The 24,688-nt window shown below is 37.4% G+C and overlaps 1 protein-coding gene across 1 annotated transcript in view; it reads right to left on the bottom strand.

Annotated features, from left to right (window-relative positions):
- Positions 1 to 24,688, bottom strand: part of LOC126819031 (uncharacterized) — a 69,272-nt gene that overhangs the window by 34,519 nt on the left and 10,065 nt on the right. The window contains exon 2 of the mRNA XM_050546839.2: positions 6,735 to 6,813. The gene's annotated coding sequence lies outside the window, so the exon portion shown is untranslated. The remainder of the gene's footprint in view (positions 1 to 6,734; positions 6,814 to 24,688) is intronic.

Below are 24,688 nucleotides of genomic sequence, written 5' to 3' on the forward strand. Positions count from 1 at the left end.
ACATTTCCATGTGGGCGTATAAAAAGGCTTTATCACCCAATAATACATTCTACAGTAGATATCGCTTGTGTGATATATTTCATAATCTACTGCGATATCTCCTAAGGAGATATCGCTTTACATGAATTTGATTGGTCAGTTGAAAAGGAACTACTTTTTTTTATTTACAAAGAACAGTTCATGTCTTTTTAAAACAACTTTTTGTTTTATTAAAAATGAACTATTGTTATTCAATTGACCTTGATGGAAACACTGGGTCAATATAAAGGACTTTGCAATGGTTGAATCACTACGCCGTAATGTTCAGAAAAAGTTAAATCTACAGCAAAGATTTATATTTATCTATTTGTGCATGTGCATGTAAGAAGGGATTGGGTGATAAATAAAATCTCCTACTCGTCTTTTTTGATATAAAAAAAAATCAACACTCATTGATAAAGTAAAAAAAAACTCGGCAGAGCCTCGTTTTTTGTTACTTTATCAACTTGTGTTGATATGTTTTGGTATCAAAAAAGACTGGTAGGAGATTCTCTATATATCTTAGTTTAGATAAGGCAAACAACTTGGAAGAGAATGGTGCAGACTAGTTAACCAGGAGGTCCGCAGTAGTATGAAAAAGTGCTGGCAGAGAAAGTTCCTAGGAAATTTCCAGCCTTGTTTCCCCTTGTTGGTGGCACAGACTAGGTCATTTTGGGACTAACATATGTTTCAATTTTATTTCAATAATACACTTTTGCGCATATGGTTCTTTAGAAGTAGGAGGAAACCGGAGGACCGGGAGAAAATCCCACACGGTTAATCAGGCGACCCTACTCCTTGTCAAGCACAAGTAGGGATTCAAAACCACGCCACTTGACTCAATGACAGACCTTATGACCCAAAACACACTCGTTATACCACTAGACCACCCAACCCACAGTTGCCAGAGAAAGTTCCTCATAGGGATTTTCCAGTGCCTTGGTTTACTGGTTCCTCTTGTTGGTGGTACAGGAGGGTTTCTAACCATTCAGATGAGAGGGGAAAATGAGGACATGCGTATAAGGATCACAGCATGTTGAAGATTTCCTGAGGGTCATAAATCAAAATATAAGGAGGTTGTAGCGCCGCTATCTTGGCAAAATTCCCCCATATCACACTGCCCAGTCGGTGAAGAACAGTAAGACATTAATTAAACATGCATTAAATTTCAATTATTCCATGATAGCCATGCCATCACCTTATATACAGTAGGCCTATCAATTTACCTGTGGAGGAAGGTTGGAAAAGCAGTAAAATATGGTGATTCATTATACTCCATATATATAAAACATGTGTTGCTTGAAGATTATATTACATGTAGTTGATAGTGTACCGAACTTCCTGCCAAATAGAACACAGACAAAGAGATATCAGTTTCCAAATACTTTACGCTTCCAGAGAACAAAAAGAATTTTCTTTTATTATAAACATTATTAATTATTTATCAAATTTCATTTTTATCGCAGTTAAATAAACCTGTTGTCATCAAATTTTCTAGTTGACTAGTTCTCATGGATCATTGGTAACTGAACATTGCATGATACGTTTTTTTGCTGAAAGTTACATAAATTATAGAAAATGAACTGAAATGAAATACGAGACGGTGAAGCTTTGCATTTAAACACATTTATCGAGGAAAGTTAGAGCAGGTGAGAGAGAGAGAAATGGGGTTTAATGTCCACTCGACACAAACTAGGTCATTTCGGGACTAACCTATGGTTTGATTTTATTTCAATAATTCGCTTGCGCATAGGGGTCTTTAGCAGTGGGAGGAATCCGGAGGACCCGGAGAAAACCCACGAGGTTGGACAGGCGACCCTACTCATTGTCACGTACAACCGGGGATTCTGAACCACGGCAGTTGATTTATTGACAGGCTTTATGATACAGCTCGCACGTACTAACCATTCGGCCATTCAACCCCCCCCCGTTAGAGCATGTGGAATCATGAAACTCTCCAAGATCAAAATGTAAGCGCTGGATAGTTTCCAAGATAGACTGAACACCTTTATAAACAATTAACACTGGGACTGAATTGAAAGCGTCTTACTCACTGAACCACATTGGCTCCTCTATAATTGAAGGGAGGGGGGGGGCGAATGGTTAGCGAGTGTGCGTTACATCATAAGGTCTGTACATTGAGTCAAGTGGCGTAGTTTTGATTTCCGCTTGTACATGAATAGGATTGGGGTCGCCTGTCCAATCTCATAGGTTTTCTCGGGTCCTTAAGTTTACCTCCCACTGCTAAAGACTCCAGCTAAAGCGAATTATTGAAATAAAATTGAACCTCTCATTGAAAACTGTAAAATGTGAAACCTGTCACTTCATTGTGGTGATGATTGAATAGAAACCTGTGAAATGTTGTGTCCTTTTTTGACTAGGCACCTCTTGCATGGTTTCTTGTTATCTTTAAACACTGTATGATGGTAAATGTCTTTAAAGGTTATATGATGGTAAATGTCTTTAAAGGTTATATGATGGTAAATGTCTTTAAAGGCTATATGATAGTAAATGTCTTTAAAGGCTATATGATGGTAAATGTCTTTAAAGGCTATATGATAGTAAATGTCTTTAAAGGCTACATGTATATGATGAAGGATATCTTTAAAGGTCGTATGATGGCAAATGTCTTTAAATGGTGGCAATACTGATGATAGTCTTCTCGTAAAGTTGTTTATTTTTTTGGTTGTTATAATTAAATCAAAGATAGGTTGCTAGGCAACGAAACATACGCCCACTGCAGCTAAGTCGTCAGACCAGTCAACAAGAGTTGTCGCATATTTTTTCTATTGTCGGTAATGAAACATTTATAATACACTAAAATCTGATTAAGAGTAACAACTCATTAAGTAATTATCAGAAAATCATTAGAATTGGTTTGGCTTTTAGTTCTGCCCCATGATAACGTTTAGTATACGAAACATTTAATATCATAGATTTAGCTGTTCAAGTTATCAAACTCTGTGTATCAATTTAAAGTCAATCGGATGATAACTTTGGTCTCTAGAGCATCCACAAGATTTTTCAAAATGATCAAGGGCCATAACTTTTGCAGTAATTATCGAAAATTATTGAAAATCACTAGGCTTCTTCGTCACATAGCCTTAAACACTGCGTATAAATTTAAAGTCAATCAGTTATTAACTTTACCCTCTAGAGCAGTGATGGGCAAACTTTTTACGTGAAAAGTCAAACACAAAGTGATCAAGGGCCATAACTCTGGTAGTAAATATCGAAAATTGTTGAAAATCAATAGGTTTCTTCGTCTCGTGACTTTAAACACTGTGTATAAATGTAAAGTCAATCGGTTAGCCTCTAGAGCGTCCACAAGATATTTCAAAGTGATCAAGGGCCATACTCTGTCAGTAATGTCTTACTGAGCCATCCATATCAATTTCTAAAAGATATATGGATGAATGTAGCCATATCAAGCTAACCAGAAAAACGAACCACAAGCATAACTTCATATGCATCATAGCCTGTACACACAATATTTTGAGCAGAACCTTTCTGATGAATTAAAAGAAAAAAAAAAATGTTTTTATTTATATCTGGGACAGCTGCTTTAACTATCAGTTTTCAGAATTCAATTATTTGCTGAAAACCTGCCATATTCAAGTACCGGTATACTGATACTTCCCATCAAGTGCTGCCAAAAGCAGTTATCTCAAAAGCATTGCCATGGCAACAGCGGTGAATTAATCGCAAGGGTCAGAACACTGGATAAATAATCAATTGTTTGCATTTCAATATCAGGTCCATACTTTTTCACGAATTGACAGTTTTATGGAAAACTCTTTGTGGTCGATATCCCATTTTATGTGCCCATAACAAGAATGTACTGTTTTTTTAAAGGGTGTATAGCTCTATTCTTTGGAACCTTAATGAGAGAGAGAGAGAGAGGGAGAGAGAGGGGGAAATGGTCCACTCCACACAAACTAGGTCGATTCAAGACTAACATTTGGTTCAATTTTATTTCAATAATTCACTTTAGCAGGGGTCTAAAAAATATCAGTGGGAGGTAAACTTAAGGACCCAGAGAAAACCCACAAGGTTGGACAGACGACCCCACTCCTAGTCATGTACAAGCGGGGAATCGAAACCACGGGACTTGACTAAATGACAGACCTGATGATGCAACGCGTACGCATTAACCATTTGGCCATCCAACCCCCTTACCTTAAAATAGATGAACATGGATCTAAAACCCCATATTAATGTAATATGATTGTATTAAAGGGACTTGTATTCAATTTTTAAACAAATTATTGTAATTTCTAATCAATTATGTTCTATGAAATGTACATGTATGTGAACCGTTCAAAATGAACGACAGTTGGTTACGTCTGCTTAGTCCATTCTACATGTCTATATATTATTATTTTGTTGTTTGTGAATCAGTCATTACTAATTAATTCTGCATTGTTTTGTAGAATATCTTTTTCTTTGTTCATTACAAATGGTGCCCGAAACCATAGCATACATGATTCATGTACTGATTATGTATTCATTGTGTCTTCAATATTAGGATCACGTGTTTTCACGGCAAGATTATAACATCAATACAGAATGAAATGCAAAAATATTGATTTAAATGCAACAATATTGAATTCTAATTTACGTTTGTTGAATGAACGGCTGAGAGACTTGAACATGCAGTGGGAACAGAATAGTACTTAGTAGAACTTTGAAGATACATTATGTAAGATTTGGAGAGAGAGAGAGAGAGAGAGAGAGAGAGAGAAATGGGTTTTAACGTCCACTCGACACAAACTAGGTTATTTCCGGACTAACATATGGTTCAATTTTATTTCCATAATTCGCTTGCACGTAGGGGTCTTTAGCAGTGGGAGAAAACCGGAGGACCCGGAGAAAACCCACGAGGTTGGACAGGCGACCCTACTCCTTGTCACGTACAACCGGGGATTCGAAATGTAAGATTTGGATAAAAAGCTGAACATTCTTTCTACAATACCTCAAAAATAGAAAATGTAAAGTGAAAATATTGAAAATTTCATTCAGATTACTTGTTATCACTGTTTGTAGTTTTGACAAGATGTGTGCATTGTGGTAAACAGGGCACTGGTATAATTGAGACTTAGCCTTGCTTTCCCATTTTTAAATAAAATTTTTAAATAGCGAACCGTTCTAATCTAGTTAAAATCTCGAGTATCTGATAGCATTGAAAGTTTATCATGGTCTTGTTTTGTTAATAAATGCCTAATTAATAATTTATATAACATCTAAGGCCCAAAGAAAGACCTGCAATAGGCAGATTTAGCTCTTACATAATGCATGTTTAAATACTATTTCATTTCATTAAAAGAATCAATTATCTTTTCAGTGGAATGCTGTATTGATTTATTGATTTATTTTCTTAAATGGAAATAAAAACATAATTACATGAAAAAAGAAAATTAAATATTTTCAATATGATTTACGCATATATATACATGTAAATAATGACTCTTGGGGTCCATTGAGTTGCATCATGAAATCACTGCATGAAAACTATTGAGACCCAACGAGGTGGAACTGAAATGTAATGTGGTTTAACGTCATACTGTTCTGCTCGAACTGGGCTAATGAAGATGGGCATATGCCATGCAGTGTACTATGAGGGAAACTTTGCCATGGACGGCAGCACTATGGCCAGCTCTTATATCGAATTCCAACTGCCATGGGATCTTTTTCATGTCCTCCAATGTATACACAGGACCTTGGTTTTTCGTGCCATCTGAACAACTAGACAACTCTCATCCCTGCATCTCTGACAAGGACAGCAGCGCTGTAGCCTACTCTTTTTTCAAATTCCAACTGTCAACAGTTCTTTTCAGTGCACGCCAATGTGTACACAGGACCTTTATTTTTCATACCATCCTAACAACTATACATTGTCCCTTACCAGGCCTTCCATCTTACACCACTGACAAGGGGGACCCCACTGGAAAATCCAGATGAACATTCTCGGAAAATGCATGGATCGAACACAGGATCTCCAGGTTAACGAACCAAAGTCCTACCCACTGAGCCACCATGGCTCCTCCAATGAGTTAGAATAGAAACACTTACATCCTACCCACTGAGCCACCATGGTTCCAACAATGAGTTAGAATAGAAACACTTAGAGCTACACAACAAATTGTTATGGTGTAATTAATCTGCTACCGATTTATTGAAAGATAAAAACAAATCAAAATCTTTATTCTGAGATAAAACACATTGCTATGGGTGTAATTATTTTACTATCAGTGCCAGACTAGGGCCCCAAGGTTTACCCATAAGCTGGGCAGGTTGAAGACTAGGGCCCCAAGATTTACCCATAGACTGGGCCTCAAGATTTACGTATAGAGGGCTATGCAGGATGAAGAGTAGGGCCTCAAGACCTAAGTGTATAATATTTTCGACACTGTCATAACCCCTTCTTACAATCACTGTAGTTTTAAACATCTGTCAACATCCCAGATTTGTTCAGTTGTGTTTAAAACTCACTTTCATCTTAATAATAATAATGTGCATATTTATAATGCACTATATCCACAAACTAAGTTTATGCTCAAAGCGCGACACAATTACTATCCCGGTCTCTAGGATACATCTTCCTCTAGTAATGAGAGTGGGGAAGTGGGAGGGGCCTCGTTAGCCTAGGGCCTCTCTTTATCTAAATCCGTCAGTGTTTACTACCATTCACACAAAAAAAAATTATTGGTAGTTACCAAGTTTCCGTGTCTTCTACACGTCTATGGCATGGACAACGATATCATTGGAAGTTATTTCTCTTTATGATTCTCAAACCTGAAAAATACAAATAATTTGTGATGGCCTCTATGACTGACTATACAATATAATAATAATATAAAGTTTACAAAAAAAATCAATTAAAAACTGCTGAAATAAAAGAAGCAAGTAACCATAAATAGGAAATTTCATGGATTTTTATTAAGTTTTGACATTTGATGTTTAGGGAATAAACAAGTACCACCATACTATGGAACAGGAACTGAGAATGACGTCATCGCAGCCATCTTAAAAATGTGAAATGAAATGGGGTTTAACATCCTACTGTTCTGCTCTGACTGGGCTGATGAAGACGGGCAAACACCAAGCAGTGTGCAATGAGGGGAATTATGCTCGGATAGCGGTGCTACGGCCTACTCTTTCACGTTCATGTCAATGTGTATACAGGACTTCGTTTTTTTTGGTCTCATCTGAACGACTAGACAGCTGTCCTTATCAGACCTCATATCCTGCACCACTGACAAGGGTCAGCCATGCCACAAGACCCTGATGATCGAACTCGCGACCTCAAGGGTTAGTGACGTCAGCACCTTACTCACTTAGCCACTTTGGCTCTTCTAGAAAATATAACGTCACATCAAAAATTGAAGTCTGTCAATCCATGAGCACTTGTCCAAGGAACAAGTGTGCCTCCAAAAATAAGGTCAGTAACATGAAGACTAATATATAGTCGAATAAACAGCTTCTTCTCATCCAGCTATGGCTAGTCACAGTTGGTGAAGTTATAGAAATATATAACATGGTTGAAAAATCAACTCCACCAACAGGGCTAATGGATGGTATTTAGTGAGGAGGAACAATATAGCTCTCAACAGCATTAATAGTGAAGTCTGTGTGTATAAAAATATATAACGGTCTAACTATAATGGGGTTTAAAGTAGCCAAGTCTTTAACCCAATATCATCCACAGTCTTCGACATTGCAAACACGACTTATTGGTCATTTCCATGTAAAGATACATTCCCGCGTACAAACTGGATGATTTGATGATATTTTTGGACTAAAAACATATTCAAACTAATTAATCAATCAAAACTTTGCTTCAAATCCTTCTCAAAACATTGTATTTGTGACAGAATACCCCTGCTATAAAAAATCTATTAAAAAGAGGTCATGTTTGTGTCACGTGACTTGGCTGACACGTTACCTAGCAATGGGTACGAAGCTGGAGGCGAATTCATTTCATATATACAAGTCAACGTTGTCTTTAATTGCTGTCCATTTATCATAAATATCAAAGCCTAATTAAATTCTTGTATTATCCACTGTAATTGTCTTTTTCTGTGTTTACCATCGAGTTTATCAACATATACATCAAGCGTTCACTAACGCTGGGAGATCAGACAATCTTTGCATAGAAACTTTGACGTCACTTAAGCAGACATCCCTAATCGTTGGGTTGCCAGTTAGGGAAACCCTTACATTTTTGTCCTGTATGCACTCCATGGGTGTTTTTCAAGGAATCTAGTATTTTTCTAATAAGATAAAATGTTTCTACTTTCCACATATACCAAAATTGTCATACTTGTATTGGATATAACCACCCAATAAATACTTTTCTGGGAAAGTATCTTTAAATCAACATTGATGTTGTTATCTTAGTGTGAAAAGATGGGCTTCTAATATCCAATATTTAAGACACAGTAAACATTTTAAAACTAGCACACAAATCGCATGCCAGAAGACAGGGCGAGATCAATGTCAGATTTCAACACCATCTTTAATTATAGGCTAAGCACACATGTGAATTATTTCCGATGACTGGCTCAATCACGGTGATGGCATTGATTTTGGTGTTTCTCTTGGCAACACTCTTCTTTATAATCCTCCCAAGGCATTTGGCATCTAACTGAATATAGTTGTTTATTTTTACAGAGAAAGATGGAGATATCGAGAGAGAGAGAGGGTTTAATGTCCACTCGACACAAACTAGGTTATTTCAGGACCGACACATGGTTAAATTTCATTTCAATAATTTGTCTGTTCGTAGGTGTCTTTAGCAGTGGGAGGAAACCAGAATTCCTGGAGAAAACCCACGAGGTTGGACAGGCGATCCTACTCCTTGTCACATAGAACCGGAGAATCGAAACCACGCCAGTTGACTCAATGACAGACCGTATGATACAGCGCGCACATGCTAACCATTCAGCCATCCAACCCCCTTTGTTTTTATAAATTTTTTGTTTAATTCTGAATAAAATAACAAAGCTGAGGACATTTAATGTCTCTTATCAACATTTGTGGAATTCTCAATCCCTTACAAATGACTACATTGGCCGAGAAAGTTCATCCAGATTTTCCAGCGTGGTTTCCCCTAGTCAGTGGTGCAGGACGGAGGGCCTGACAATGACAGTTGTCTAGTTGTTCGGATGGGACGAAAACCCAAGGTCCCCGTGTATACACCGGCGGGCATGAAATAGATCCCTTGGCAGTTGGAATTCAATATAAGATTTGGCCAGAGTGCTGCTGCCCAGGCACAATTTCCCTCATAGCACACTGTACGGTGTATGCCCGTCTTCATTAGCCGAGTCAAAGCAGAACAGTAGGACGTTGAACCCCATTTCACTTCATTTAACAAATGACAATATTGTGAAAGCTGAAGCTTTAATAGTAATTACAGACAGGTTTCCAGGCAACCAAACATACACCCACAGCAACTAAATCATCCAGGCTGTCGACAAGTGTTGTCACATACTTATTTATACTTTGTCAGTAATTGGGGGCAATTACAAGACAATTTCACAAAATGGTTCAATTCTTTTCAGTATTTTTACAAATATAGGCCATTGATATATAGGCCAAATGAGTTGTCTTATATCTCAACCCATGTTTTAGAGTTGGAATGAGTTATCTTTTATCTTGGGATGAGTTGTCTAAATTGGGATGAGTTGTCTGTATACCCCATTGATATATAGGCCAGATGATAAAACATGCCAGCATCTCCTATGGGTAAAGTCTTTTGATGAGCCTTGTCAATTTAATTTTTTGGAAATGAAATGAAATGAAATGGAGTTTAACGTCCTACTGTTCTGCTCCTAACCTGGGCTAATGAAGACGGGCATACGCCATACAGTGTGCTATGAGGGAAATTTTGCCCGGACAGCGGCACTACGGCCTACTCTTATATCGAATTCCAACTGCCAAGGGATCTTTTACGTGCACGCCAATGTGTACACGGGACCTCGGTTTTTCGTCCCATCCGAACGACTAGACAGCTTTCCTTGTCAGCCCCTCCGTCCTGCATCACTGACAAGGGAGAACCACGCCGGAAAATCTGGATGAACTTTCTCGGCCAATGCAGGGATCGAACACCCGACCTCCAGGCTAGCGAGCTAGCGTCTTACCCACTTAGCCACGTGATCCCCCTTAATTTTTTGGGATCACGTGGCTAGGTGGGTAAGACTCTGGCTCGCTAGCCTGGAGGTTGGGTGTCTGATCCTTGCATTGGCCGAGAAAGTTCATCCAGATTTTCCGGCGTGGTTTCCCCTTGTCAGTGACGCAGGACCTGACAAGGACAGCTGTCTAGTCGTTCGGATGGTACAAAAAACCGAGGTCCCGTGTACACATTGGCGTGCACGTAAAAGATCCCTTGGCAGTTGGAATTCGATATAAGAGTAGGCCGTAGTGCCGCTGTCCGGGCAAAATTTCCCTCATAGCACACTGTATGGCGTATGCCCGTCTTCATTAGCCCAGGTTAGGAGCACGTAAAAGATCCCTTGGCAGTTGGAATTCGATATTAGAGTAGGCCGTAGCGCCGCTGCCCGGGCAAAATTTCCCTCATAGCACACTGTATGGCATATGCCCGTCTTCATGAGCCCAGTTTAGGAGCAAAACAGTAGGACATTAAACCCCATTTCATTTCATTTCAATTTAAATTTTAATCCTTGTAAGGAGATTATCTACCTACTGTTGATATTTTAATTTTCTATTTTTAATTAAAGATACATTTACATGTTAACAAGAGGCAAATTGGCCTATTGCAGGGTTTCTTCATATTCCTGAAGCAATGGCCCGAGAAATCCCTCTCTAGCTATTGTTGTATTGAGACTGGAAATTTGAGTCTTTGACGGAGTGTGTCCATTGCCATCGTCCAATCAAATCTGTCCTGAGTAAAATGTAGGGAATTTTCATCGCTTAACCAGGGTGAACTCTTTAAAACAAAATCCTAGTGTTTGTTAGAGCTGATTTCAAGAAAAATTTTACCCTTGGATACATGGGGAACAAACACCGATACTCGCATAAGTAAATTTAGCCGTTGCTGAAACTTGCTATTGGAACGAAGATTCTTTGACTCAAATCTCCGATATTAATTCTATAATGGATTTAACGTGTACTAATTATTTCTGCCTACCTTTAAGTATTCGATAATATTTATCCATTTTTGTGAATAAAATCCATGAATTATTTATTTTATCAAAAAAGCACATGTTGTATTTCTATCTATTGCTCTTTGATCTGCTGTGTGGTCCAAGAGATGATAAAAAGATTGCACGTGCACTCCAATTACCAAATGTTTACATTGTAGCTATTTTGGATAGCCTCATTTATTACACAATTAGTTTCTCTGCAATATTCTGTAATGTACTAGTTAATTGGGCGTAATACATTTCGCACATTCTGACGTAATGTAGCTGGGTTTGTCACCAGACTCTTTATGGTAACATATTTAGAGCTCTAGCTAATCAGGATTGATTTTTTCACTTCGTTATGTACTGATTGTTAGCCAGTCATAATTTGGGACAGAAATTTGTGCCGAGTATGGTAGTGTTTGAGTGGGATTAGGTCTAGTATACGAAAAACGGCAAGAGAGAGAGAGAGAGAGAAATGGGGTTTAACGTCCACTCGACACAAACTAGGTCATTTCGGGACTAACATATGGTTTAACTTTATTTCAACAATTCGCTTGCGCGTAGGGGTCTTTAGCAGTGGGAGGAAACCGGAGGACCCGGAGAAAACCCATGAGGTTGGACAGGCGACCCTACTCCTTGTCACGTACAACCGGGGATTCGAAACCACGCCAGTCGACTCAATGACAGACTTTATGATACAGCGCGCGCACGCTAACCATTCAGCCATCCAACCCCCCAACACGGCAAGAAGTATGGGGTGTCTTTAGGCCTTAAATGTTACATTTGTTAAATAAAGATACATTATTCAAGAGGCAAATTTGCCTATTGCAGGGGTTTCTTTTGGCTTCAAATGTTATATAAACTATTAAATTAGAGATTTATTAACATGACAAGACCACAATCAACTCTCTAGGTCATCGGATGGCAGAGATCTAAACGGATTAAAAGACGGTCGCCATTTAATGACTTGATTTAAAAAATGGCGAATCAAGGCTTAGTCTCAATTAACAAGTACCATTGCTATGAATAGTAAACAATCTATGCCACATCTTGTCAAAACTTCTAACAATGTTACTTAGCTTAGAATAAAGTAATTTGAATGAAATTTTCAATATATTCATTTTGCATTATCTATTTTTGAACTATTAGAACAGAAATATTACAGGCTGAACTCTAGAACAGAAATATTACAGGCTGAACTCTAGAACAGAAATATTACAGGTCGAACTCTAGAACAGAAATATTACAGGTCGAACTCTAGAACAGAAATATTACAGGTCGAACTCTAGAACAGAAATATTACAGGTCGAACTCTAGAACAGAAATATGCTCATCAAACTAATCGTTTCTTGTACATGTACAAACGTTGACTTGTCTGCAACTAGGGATCTAACAGCCTCATCAAGAATAGGAACCAAGGAATCCTGAAAATCTTCTGGACATATCAATTTCTCTAAAGAACAATCTACAATTTACATGTAATTTAATAGCAGTGTTAGATTCCAAGCTTAGTTGTTTGGATTGGACAAAAAAAGAGGTTCTATCACCCATGTACACATTAAATGCATGCACTATAAAAGAAACCTAGACGGTTGGAATTTTAATGAAGAATAGGCAGAAAAAATAAATGGGAAAAATTTTCCTCATCATAGAACATATATGGCATATGCCTGTCTTCATCCGCCCAAACAGTGTAGCACGCTAAACCTCATTTCATATCATTCTATTTGTTAAGAGAACAAGAACAATGGGAATATGTGGTTTGTTTTGGCAGACATGTCTGCATACATCTAATAAGGAATGTCTTCATACTTGATTTTGGCATCTTTCCATATTTATTTGACTTCCTGAGATTGGTCTCTGAACATATGGCTGATTAGAATGTAGATTACAACGGTTTTGGGAGAGGAAGTTGATAATTTGAGACTTCCTCATTTAAGTAGCAGGCTTCAAATTTAATAACATACAGGATATAGCCAAAAAATCTTATGAGTTTTAGCTTATTAAAGATACAGTAGAATCTGCATTAAGCAGCCACCCAAGGGAATTTTCACGACTGACCGCTTAACGGGAGTGGCCTCTTAATAAAATCTCGGTGCTTTGTGTGCTGACATCAATTAAATATTACGCTTGGATGCATTGGAAGCAAACATCAATACTTGCATCGGTAAATTTGACCGTCGCTGAATCTTGCACCGAACGAAAATTCTTTACTCAAATCTCGGACGTAACTTCTGTAAACTTGTCATTTTGTACCAACCTTCGATACTAATGTCTACCATTGTGATGCACTCGATAATATTTATCCATATTTGTGAAGAAAATCAATGAATTAATTTTATTTTATCAAAAAAGCACATGAACAAAAAACATTGCTGATTTTATCACCGATTTACAGGGGGGTATAACTCTGTAATGTTATAGGAGACGCTAAAACGTCTGTTTAACAACAAAGTGGCAATGGAAAAGAGATACTAGACGATCGTGACAAAACTCGCCTTCGTCGGTACTTTTATTTTGTTCAATCAGTATCAAATAATGTTTCGATACGCGTGAAAACAATGATCAGGTTAGTCGTTTAATAAAACAAAAGATTAGGCTGACCTTAAAAATATCTTTGTTTCACCAAACCCGACCCACAATCGAGGAGAAGGGTCGGTAGGTCGGGTTTTTTTCAGATTTTTTTTTTAAGAGCTAATTTGACAGCTTGATAATTTTCCGGGTGCAAACATTCGTCTTCTTTTATTGGCAAACAAATCAATGACATCGGCATCGGGATTTTTCTTGATGCACGACTCGCACACAAATTGCGACAAACTCACGTTTGAAACTCCCTCAACACGTTTTTAACGATCGTGCGGGTTGTGCCTTTATTTTTCTCGAAAACGGATATTGAAAATATCGTCGTCATGTTTAAAACGACGCCCCACAGACATAGAGGCAGAATCATTTCGTGGGAATGGACGTGCTTTCGTCTGCAACCATTTTGTTGAGAAGCGACACCTATGACGCTTTCGTCTTGATCAACCAGTTTCAATAATGAATCAAACCATAGCCATAATAAAGGGAAATAACTCTCGTGATATATTTCAGGTTGACACACAAAATAAAATAAAAAGATCGCGGAAAAGTGCAATAAAATAATTTAAGTCGGGGGTGGTTTTAGTTAGTCGGTCGCGTTAGGCGAAACAAAGATATTTTTAAGGTCAGCCTTAATTAACAGATAATCCTGGGTTTATTGTTATTTTCACATTTCTTTTTACCTGATCAGTGGGGGTCCAGTTAATTAACTACGATTTACGGGATTAGCAGAGGTGATACGAAGAACGACAAGATGGTATCATTCAACAATGGCCGTTGAATGGGCGATGTTTCGTTAAATTTATTAGTAAAATAATGACCGCTGGCCGCGTTAGAGGAGTGACCGTTGAATAAAGAGATGAAACAATAGAATTTTTACGGGGGGAATTTATCGTGACCGCTTACAAGGAGATGTCGCTGAATAGGAGTGGCTGCTCATACAGATTCTACTGTATACTGTTCAAACAGCATTTAATAATTGAACGCATTAAAAGAGAGAGAGAGAGAGAGAGAGAGAGAGAGAAATGGGGTTTAACGTCCACTCGACACAACTAGGTCATTTCGGGACTAACATATGGTTTAATTTTATTTCAATAATTCGCTTGCGCATAGGGGTCTTTAGCAGTGGGAGGAAACCGGAGGACCCGGAGAAAACCCACGAGGTTGGACAGGCGACCCTACTCCTTGTCACGTACAACCGGGGATTCGAAACCACGCCAGTCGACTCAATGACAGACTTTATGATACAGCGCGCGCACGCTAACCATTCGGCCACCCAACCCCCCGAACGCATTAAAGATACAGTATGTAAGAACTAAAACAGCCTATTACAGATTTTTCTTTTGGCCCAGTCTGATTATAATACAGATCTATACTTCGATTCGTTTTTTTATACTTTTAATGGCCTACACTACATGAAGATCTGACCGGTTGTAGTGGAAGGTTATGCGAGCGACTTTTGGTTAACCAATCAGAGTTGATGTTTCTAGCGGGCTACCCACAGTTCCGTGTACCTTGGTTTATCCCTCACATCAATCAGATCCTAGTGTAGTAAAGACAAGTAAAACAAAATTTTGTACTATCAAAAACAAAATGAAATAGGATCTGTGTTTTAATCAGATTGATGAATTACTAATTAGACATTTATTAACATGACAAGACCTTAATCAACTTGTTGCCTGGCAACCTATCTTCAATTTTCTAAGACAAATTTATACAGTAATGATAATGTGCTATCTTTTTAGTACAAGTCAACCCATTCTTTTCTATACTCTGATAAGCTTAATTAAAAGTACATAATAACATCAGTTCTACATTCAAATATTACACTCTACATAGTTTTAAAGACTGTATTCACAAAAGGCATGGCCGTTATAGTTATATAAATCATTAATTAGACATTTATTCCCATGACAAGCACATAATCAACTAAATGTATCTAAAATACAAGTGTTTTATTTTGTGAAGTCTATTTCTATAGGATTACATGTTTCTAGGCCATCAGATGGTTGTGATTTAAACAAGATTGACAGTTAATAATTTAATTAAAAGGTGGACGATCAAGACTTTGTTATTATCGCCAAAATGGTAGCAATGACAATAGAGATTACACTATTTCTCTAATGACCATAACCTTGCTTATGAAGTAATTCGACTGAAATTTTCAATATATTTCCTTTTCATTATCTATTTTTGACCTATTATAGTGAGAACTGTCAGTTCTTTATCGAAATCTTACATAATGCATCTTTGAACTACATGTAAACACAAAGAAAACAAATTTTGTATTTAATCGGAGAGAGAGAAAGAGAGAAATGGGGTTTAAGTCCACTCGACACAAACTGGGTCATTTCGGGACTAACATATGGTTTATTTTTTTTATTTCAATAATTCGCTTGCGCATAGGGGTCTTTAGCAGGGGGAGGGAACCGGAGGACCCGGAGAAAACCCACGAGGTTGGACAGGCGACCCTACTCCTTGTCACGTACAACCGGGGAATCGAATCCCCGCCAGTTGACTCAATGACAGACCGTATGATACAGCGCGCGTGTGCTAACCATTCGGCCATCCAACCCCCCTGTATTTCATCGGAGCTACATTTTACAGTGTTTCTCTCATCATTTTCAAGTTTGTAGAAACATACATGTAACTCTGATTAAAAATAAAGTAATTGTTTTCCATAGAACTCATGTGTTTAATTTGATTTTAAGATATATACTACAAGCTTACAGCTGGCCAATGGATACTTGTTGCTTATTGCTTGCATTAATCTTGTGTTGTATTGTCCACAGGTTTGTCTTATTGGTTTCTGTTTGTTGTGTCATGTTCACATGTTTGTCTTGTTGGTTTCTGGGTTTTTTTTATGTGTGGTGCAGTTCACCTGCATTTACTGGAAATTAAATGAAATGGGGTTTAAAATCCAACTGTTTTGGACCATCTGGGTAATGATGGTGGACATACACCATACAGTGTGCTATGAGTCAACTACGATTCAATGGATATCAAGCCTAGAACTGTGTGTCAAGTGACATTGTCTTGCTCAAATTAAAGCGTTGTCTGATACGATCCCTCTGGTATCTGACACGATCCTTCTGGTGTCTGACACAATCCTTCTGGTGTCTGACACAATCCCTCTGGTGACTGTCATGACTACGCTGTCTGTCACAATCCCTCTGATGTCTGACACGATCCCCCTGGTGTCTGTCACGATCCCTCTGGTGTCTGTCACGATCCCTCTTGTGTCTGTTACGATCCCTTTGGTGCCTGTCATGATCCCTCTGGTGTCTGTCATGACAACTCTGTCTGTCACAATCCCTCTGATGTCTGACACAATCCCTCTGATGTCTGACACGATCCCTCTGGTGTCTGACACGATCACTCTTGTGTCTGTCATGATCCCTTTGGTGCCTGTCATGACTCCTCTGACACGATTCCTCTGGTGTCTGACAAGATCTCTCTGATGTCTGTCATGATCTCTCTGGTGTCTGACACCATTCCTCTGGTGTCTGACACCATTCCTCTGGTGTCTGACACCATTCCTCTGGTGTCTGACACCATTCCTCTGGTGTACGTCACGATCCCTCTGGTGTCTGTCATTACAACTGGCACTGATTTGTTTTTATTGATTTTATATCATGTCTGGACCAAAGATTCAACATGTCCGGAGTAGTGTCTGATATATAGTCAGCTATAATAAATAAAATCGTTACATCCTCACCACCAAGACTGTAGAAAACATTTTATACCAATAAGATAATAAATTGCACATGTACTTTTCTGAGAGAGAGAGAGAGAGAGAGAGAGAGAGAGAAGAGAGAGAGAGAGAGAGAGAGAGAGAGGGGTAATTACAATTTTATTTCAATAACTTGCTTATGCACTGGGGTCTTTAATAGTGGGATGAAACCAAAGGGCATAAAGGTACTTTAGGCAAAACCCAAAAGGTTTGACAACCGTTTTAAAGAAGAAAAATATTGCTTGTATTCAGCCCCAGTTTTCAAACAATTATGTATTTTTAAAACTTGAATAAACAACCTATTCCAGCTACATGTACCACACCCATAATTTTCAATTGCTGTTAGTTCAAACTGACTGCATAATTTAATTTAAAGCTTTTTACATTATGTCCCAAAAATATCTGGAAATGTTTTTTGCTTGCCAATTAGTTTGCCAAGATTTTTATTTATTTATTTTTCCCAGAGGCATATCAACCATGACAATAGAGATGATAAGGTGATAATATAAAGCTACATGATAATAAGATGAGAAAGTTTGATGAGAGAAAAAGTAATGATGTCATGAATGACCAGTCTCATTCTTAAATCAAAACTAGGTTTTTTTCCAATGACTAAAGAACACTAAACACATGTAAATGATTGTACCCACGCATCGAAATAAAGCTGGGTGTTTATAAGTAATTAAATATTACATCACTCAACATGTACATATACCTCTAATTATTTGTCACTACTTTGGTTATATAAAAAAAAAAATAATAATTGTCATCACACCATGATCGGATCATGAAATGAACTGAAATGGGGTTTAATGACCTAGTTTCTTTTTGTACCAATTGGGCTAATGCTGTGTGATATGAGGGAAATTTTGCCTGGACAGCAGCACTCTTGAATATACCTCATCAAATTCAAAAGAGCTTTTATGAGCACATTTTGTTGAATAGTTTTTTTCAGCCCCTACATGTATCTATTGTCATTACACAACCCCCTGATCCACAACCATTTTTCGGGGAATAAGGTTTTACGATGGTGTCTGATAGAAGGGGTCATAGGAAAGATATCTGTAGTTTGCTACCTCTGAAAACTACGGTAGAGCAGAAAATCCAAGACAGACAGCGACCAACAGATGTCTGACATTTAGCTCGGCAAACATTGTTGATGAAATGAACTGTGTAATATATCATTTTCGAGCTTTTGGGGGGGGGGGGGCACTTTGGATAGTTTCTGACTCATCTCACAATCTATGTTATGTAATTATTCACCGTCTGACAAGTTTAAAGGGGCATTATGGGAGACTAGATAAAAAGTTGACTATTCTCGCTATAATAGTTAAATAATAGATAACGTAAATAGAATATGCAGAAAATTTCAGTCAAATTGCTCCACTCAGAACCGAGATATTAGCTTTTGAATTTTAGGATAGCCTCAATCATTATCGGCATGATAAAAAATAAAGTCTCAATTATCCATTTATTGATTTAATTATTTTTCAAAAAATGTATTCCAATCTGCTAAATATTGCAGATTAGCTATGGCATCGTGAGTTGAATATGGTCTTGATAAGTTAATTAATTTTTAATTAATAATTTAGATAACATTTCAGGCCTAAAGAAAGATCTGCAATAGGTAGATTTGGCTCTCGCATAATGTATGTGTAAGTTGAATTTTAGATGCAATCTGATCTGGATGCATGCAGATTATCACAAATTTCAAACATTGCATGCGATCCCCATCTTTTGCTAATGTCTACATGTACATATACTTTGTTATACAAATACTTTCTTGTTCGTTAGAATTTGGGGCCCTTTTTGTTAGCCTACATGTATATCAATAATTACATAACAGGGGTTTTTGTATTGCATATATGGCATGCCGCTTTGATAGAAAAGTACACATATAGTTTAAAGTCGCCGACGGTCATTTGAGAGACAATTAATCCCTTATAAACTACAAATATTGTGAAAGTTGAATCTCTAAAAAGATTAGCAGTTGGAAAAATGGTTGAATTCTATTATTTACAACGATATGACAAATTTTATATTTTGCAACAATTGGCTTCCTCTTTGTTTAAAAATTCATAAAAATCATTTAAAATCACCCAAAATCATCTAATTTGTACTTGTGTCGAGTTTAGAGCCGACTGGTTAATTTTGATAACGAGTGTCCAATTTACAAGTATTTAATTTCCTGACCACTGTTCACAAATTAATCATTATACATCAATAATCAATTGATTTTTTTATTTTTTTACAGTGTCAAGAAATTAAACAGTTGTAAATTGGACACTCATTATCAAAATTGCATAGTTGCAGCTTTAAACTGGACACAAGTACAAATCGGATGATTTTGGGTGATTTTAAATGATTTTAACGAATTTTTAAACACAGATTTGATATTAATTAAATGTGAAAGAAATTAGTGCTGAATACACAAGATTAAATGATACCTGGGTTACAGTGTCTACAGATGATATATAAACAAATCAGCGCCACCTGATGGGTAAAGTCTACTGATGAACCTCTTTTTCATCCTATGATTTTCACTAAAATCATTCAATAGGTCTATTTCTAATCCAACTATAACCAAGTTAAGAGATATCTACGGTTCATATTTTGGTGGGGGGTTGGATGACAGAATGGTTAGCGCATGCGCGTTATATCATCAGGCCTCTCAGTGAGTCAGCTGGTGTGGTTTCAATTCCACAGTTGTACGTGACAAGGATTAGGGTCACCTGTCCAACCTCGTGAATTTTCTCTGGTTTCCTTCCACTGCTAAAGAAGCCTACACAGAAGCGAATTAATGAAATAAAATTGAACAAGTTGTTAGTCCTGAAATAAGTATCTCTCTCATAATTTGGTTAATTGGTTTGATTAAAAAAACACTATGCAAGAGCTAAATTTGTCTATCGTAGGTCTTTCATTAGGCCTGAAATGTTATCTAAAATATTAATTAGACATTAATTAACTGATCCAGACCACAATCAACTCTTGATGTCAACACTGGCCAGCGATATTTACATGTACTGGATTAGGATCCCATTTGCTGCTCAACTTTCATTCATGATTTAATCATGAAATTGATAATCGAGACTATGTTTTTTATTGTACTGACTTTAGTAATGATGATCAAGGCTAGGCCGAAAATTAAATCGTTAAAATCTTGGTTTGGAGTGGATCAATTTGACTGAAATTTCCAGCAAATTCCCTTTACATTATCTAGTTTTTAACTATTATAGTGAGAACTGCCAGCTTTTTATCTAATCTCCCATAATGTATCTTTAATTAAATGTTAAAGTAACGATGAATAATTTGCATTTATTGAAAAATATCGAATTTTCACTGCTTAATCCACGCTAATAGGTACCCAGACTGATTATCTGACTTTTAATTAAGAATTGAAATGAAATGAAAGGGGGTTTAACTTCCTACTGTTCTGCTCCGAACTGGGCTAATGAAGACAGGCATACGCCATACAGTGTGCTATGAGGGAAATTTTGCCCGAACAGCGGCACTACAGCCTACTCTTATATCGCATTCCAACTGTCAAGGGATCTTTTACATGCATGCCAATGTGTTCACGGGACCTCGTTTTTTTTGTCCTATCCAAACGACTAGACAGCTGTCCTTGTAAGGCCCTCCGCCCGGCATTTAATTAAGAAAAAACAATAAAAAGACTAGATAATGTTCAGGCTTGGATTTAAATGAAATGGCATTTAACATCTTACTTTTCTGCACCGACTGGGCTAATGAAGACAGACAGGCATACGCCAAACAGGGAAATTAAAAACAAGAGTAGATCATAATGCTGCGGTGCGGGCATACACATAATTCCCTCATAGCGCCCTGTATGGCGTATGCTAGTCTTTATTAGCCCAGTTGGTGCAGAAAAGTAGGACATTAAACCCGCTATTTCATTACATTTCAAAAATAAATAATTAAGTACATACATGTACTCGAGATTAACAAAATAAACTATTTTTAGATTTAATCAGAAAAAACATATTTACCTGTCAGGACCCACTGAGTTACTTTAAAACAAAATTAGCAAAACTTTCTTTTCATTTGGCCTTTATTTTTATAACAACATGTCATGCAGATGTTTAAATCACTCAATGAACTTTTCAAAAATAGACCTTTTTTCACTCTGTATATAAAAAAACCTGGCTGTGAACACCTAATGTAAACCATTCACAGAGATATCCCAAAATTGTGAGAGGAATTTTGGCTCGGTGCCAAAACTGAAAGCTTACGCTCAAATACCATATATCAACATGACTGGATAAGGGCTCACAGTTGCCATGGTAACTATTTAATCTGGGGAAATCGTGTCTGGTGGGTAGCCATACTTCAAAGTCGATCCAAATATTTTTTCAGACTTATGTCAATATTCAAAGAGAGCTTTTTAGGCGGACGGAAGTTTGTTCTACGGTCTTGAAATGAACAAACTTTTAAAGGAAACTTGCTTATGGATTGTGAAAACTGTTAGTCAGTGGACATTGGCCCATCTAACAGATTGGATAAATCAATCTTTCTTGGGGTCTTCTCATCACAAGAGACCTGATTGCAAATCAGAATTTTCATATTGGGCTTCCTCTAATAACACCAGACAATTATTTTGAATATCATCATCTTTTATAATTAGGAGAGAGAGAGAGAGAGAGAGAGAGAGAGATATCACTGGACACAAACTACCCCTCTTGACTCAATGACAGACCTAACTTTCTAAATTGCATGCATAAGACCACTCAACCACCCTTTCAGCTTAATGGCTTAATGGCCATTACATTGTAAGGCTCCTATAAAATGTTTGTTTTTTCATAATAATGACAGCAAACAACATGTAATATTGTGAAAGATAAATCTATACTAATATCTGTGGTCTGCCTGTCTGCCTGTTAAGGCCCACCCTGAGTTCACAAAGCTTTCTCAGACTTTTAAGTTGAGAATTTGCTCAACTTTCAATCACTGTTTATGAGAAATATCTTTGATGCAGAAACACAAAACTTTGCACATAGTTTCTTATTGGTGTATCTGATACATTCAAACAACAAAATTATTATAAAGGGCTATATTTTAGTTAAAACAAGCCAACAGTGAGGCTGATGGCCCCGCCGAAATCCCCAAATAAATAGATGACACATATTAATTAATCTCACATCTATTTTTTTCCAAACTGATTATCAACTATACACTAAGTTTCATCACTCTCTATCAGATAGAATCAAAGTTATGTTGTCCCAAAGCAGGAAATTGCTTGTCTTTGCTTAGCTTTAGCTCGATATGTTAATCATTGAACTCAGTCAAGACGATCATCTACATCAAGTTTAAACATTCTACCTCAATTAGAAGAAGAGTTGTTATGTTCCAAAGTCGTGACCAATCAAAATGCGTATTGCTCGTTAGCCTAAGCATAAAATTCTCATCATCGAACTTAGTCAAGGTATTGATGTAATGAAACTATACACCAAGTGTCGATCACTCTCACTTAATGAGAACTAAAGTTATCGTGTACCAAAGCATCGACCAATCAAATTGCTTATCTCTGCTTATCCTAAGCAGAAAATGCTGATCTTCGCACTCCATCAAGGCATTGACCTCATAAACCCCTACACCAAGTTTGAACATTCAAGCTTAATTAGAAGGAGAGTTATTGTGTTCCAAACTCTCGGCCAATCAAATTGCTTATCGCTCTGCTTACCCTCAGCAGAAAATGCTCATCATCGAACTTAGTCAAGATATTGATGTAATGAAACTATACACCAAGTTTCATCACTCTCACTTAATTGGAACTAAAGTTATCATGCTCCAAAGCATCAACCAATCAAATTGCTTATCTCTGCTTACCCTAAGCCGAAAATGCTCATCTTCGAACTCCATCAAGGCATTGACCTAATAAACAATTACACCAAGTTTGAACATTCTAGCTCAATTAGAAGGAGAGTTATTGTGTCCCAAAAAGTGTGACGGAGGAAATTTGGTACATAGGGAGTAGCTTGGCCAAGGGAGTAACTAACATAAGCTAGGTGACGTTGGCCTACTGCTTTCGGTTTCGCAGTTGTGCAGTGCCTAGTCATTGGCCAGTCTCTAATAGAAATATCAGTGCAAATGTCAGTATTTACAGAGATATGATGAACTGAAAATTCTATTGATCTATACTGCTCGCCATGGTTATTTTCTATTAACGATTTAAATGTGATTGATTACAAACCAGGAGATTTTCTAGCGATGGTATTTTGATTTTGTTTTCTTAATTAAATGTTAAATAATCAGCCTCGGAGAATATTAGTGCGGATTAAGCCATGAGATATTATACGAAAAATGCAAATACGTTACTTTAATTGGTTTGCAAACTTTCTGTTACATGCCATCATTTTCTCTGTTTTTTCCCCTTGTCAGAGGTGCAGGATGGAGGGCCTGACAAGGACAGCTGTCCAGTCGTTCGGATGGGATGGAAAACTGAGGTCTTGTGTATACATTGGCGTGCACATAAAAGATATCTTAGCAGTTGGAATTCAATACAAAGGAAGGCCATTGTGCAGCTGCCCAGGCAAAATTTCCCTCATAGCACACGGTGTGGTGTATGCCCGTCTTCATTAGCCCAGTCAGAGCAGAACAGTAGGATGTCAAATCCCATTTCATTTGCCATCAATTTCTGTTATATGCCGGGTACTTACATGCCATGTACATTGTACTTTCTGGTGCATGCCATACATACGTTCTGTGTACTTTCTCTTACATTTTGTGTACTTTCTGTTACATGCCATGCACTTTCTGTTATATGCCCGTACGTAATTAACGTACGAAAATTAATTGGTGGCTGGGTTTTTTTTCGCACATATACAGTGAATGGCCATTTTGCTCAGTAATCCCAGCCAGAATTTGGCTATTTTCTAAATTTGCGTTAAAGTTTAAAATATTTGTTTTAGAACTGAAACACATTAACTATTATTAGTCAATCCCAACGCTAAAAACATCAACAGAATTGATTGTGTATACCTGAAATAGATCCGACCGACGCACAAAATAGTGCAATATGGCGGCCTCTATGAACAACCCTCGCAGACGCTGTCATTGAAGACAACGTCAATTCTATGAGTTGTAGATGTTATTTTTGTGAAAAATCATTGGAAGAAGAGAGAACATGTTGGGACTGTACGAATTATATAGTCTTTATGAGGGCAACGGACACAATGCTGAAGATAAACCTATT

Source organism: Patella vulgata, chromosome 4 (assembly GCF_932274485.2).
Source record: "Patella vulgata chromosome 4, xgPatVulg1.2, whole genome shotgun sequence".
Classification (NCBI taxonomy): Eukaryota; Metazoa; Mollusca; class Gastropoda; family Patellidae; genus Patella; species Patella vulgata.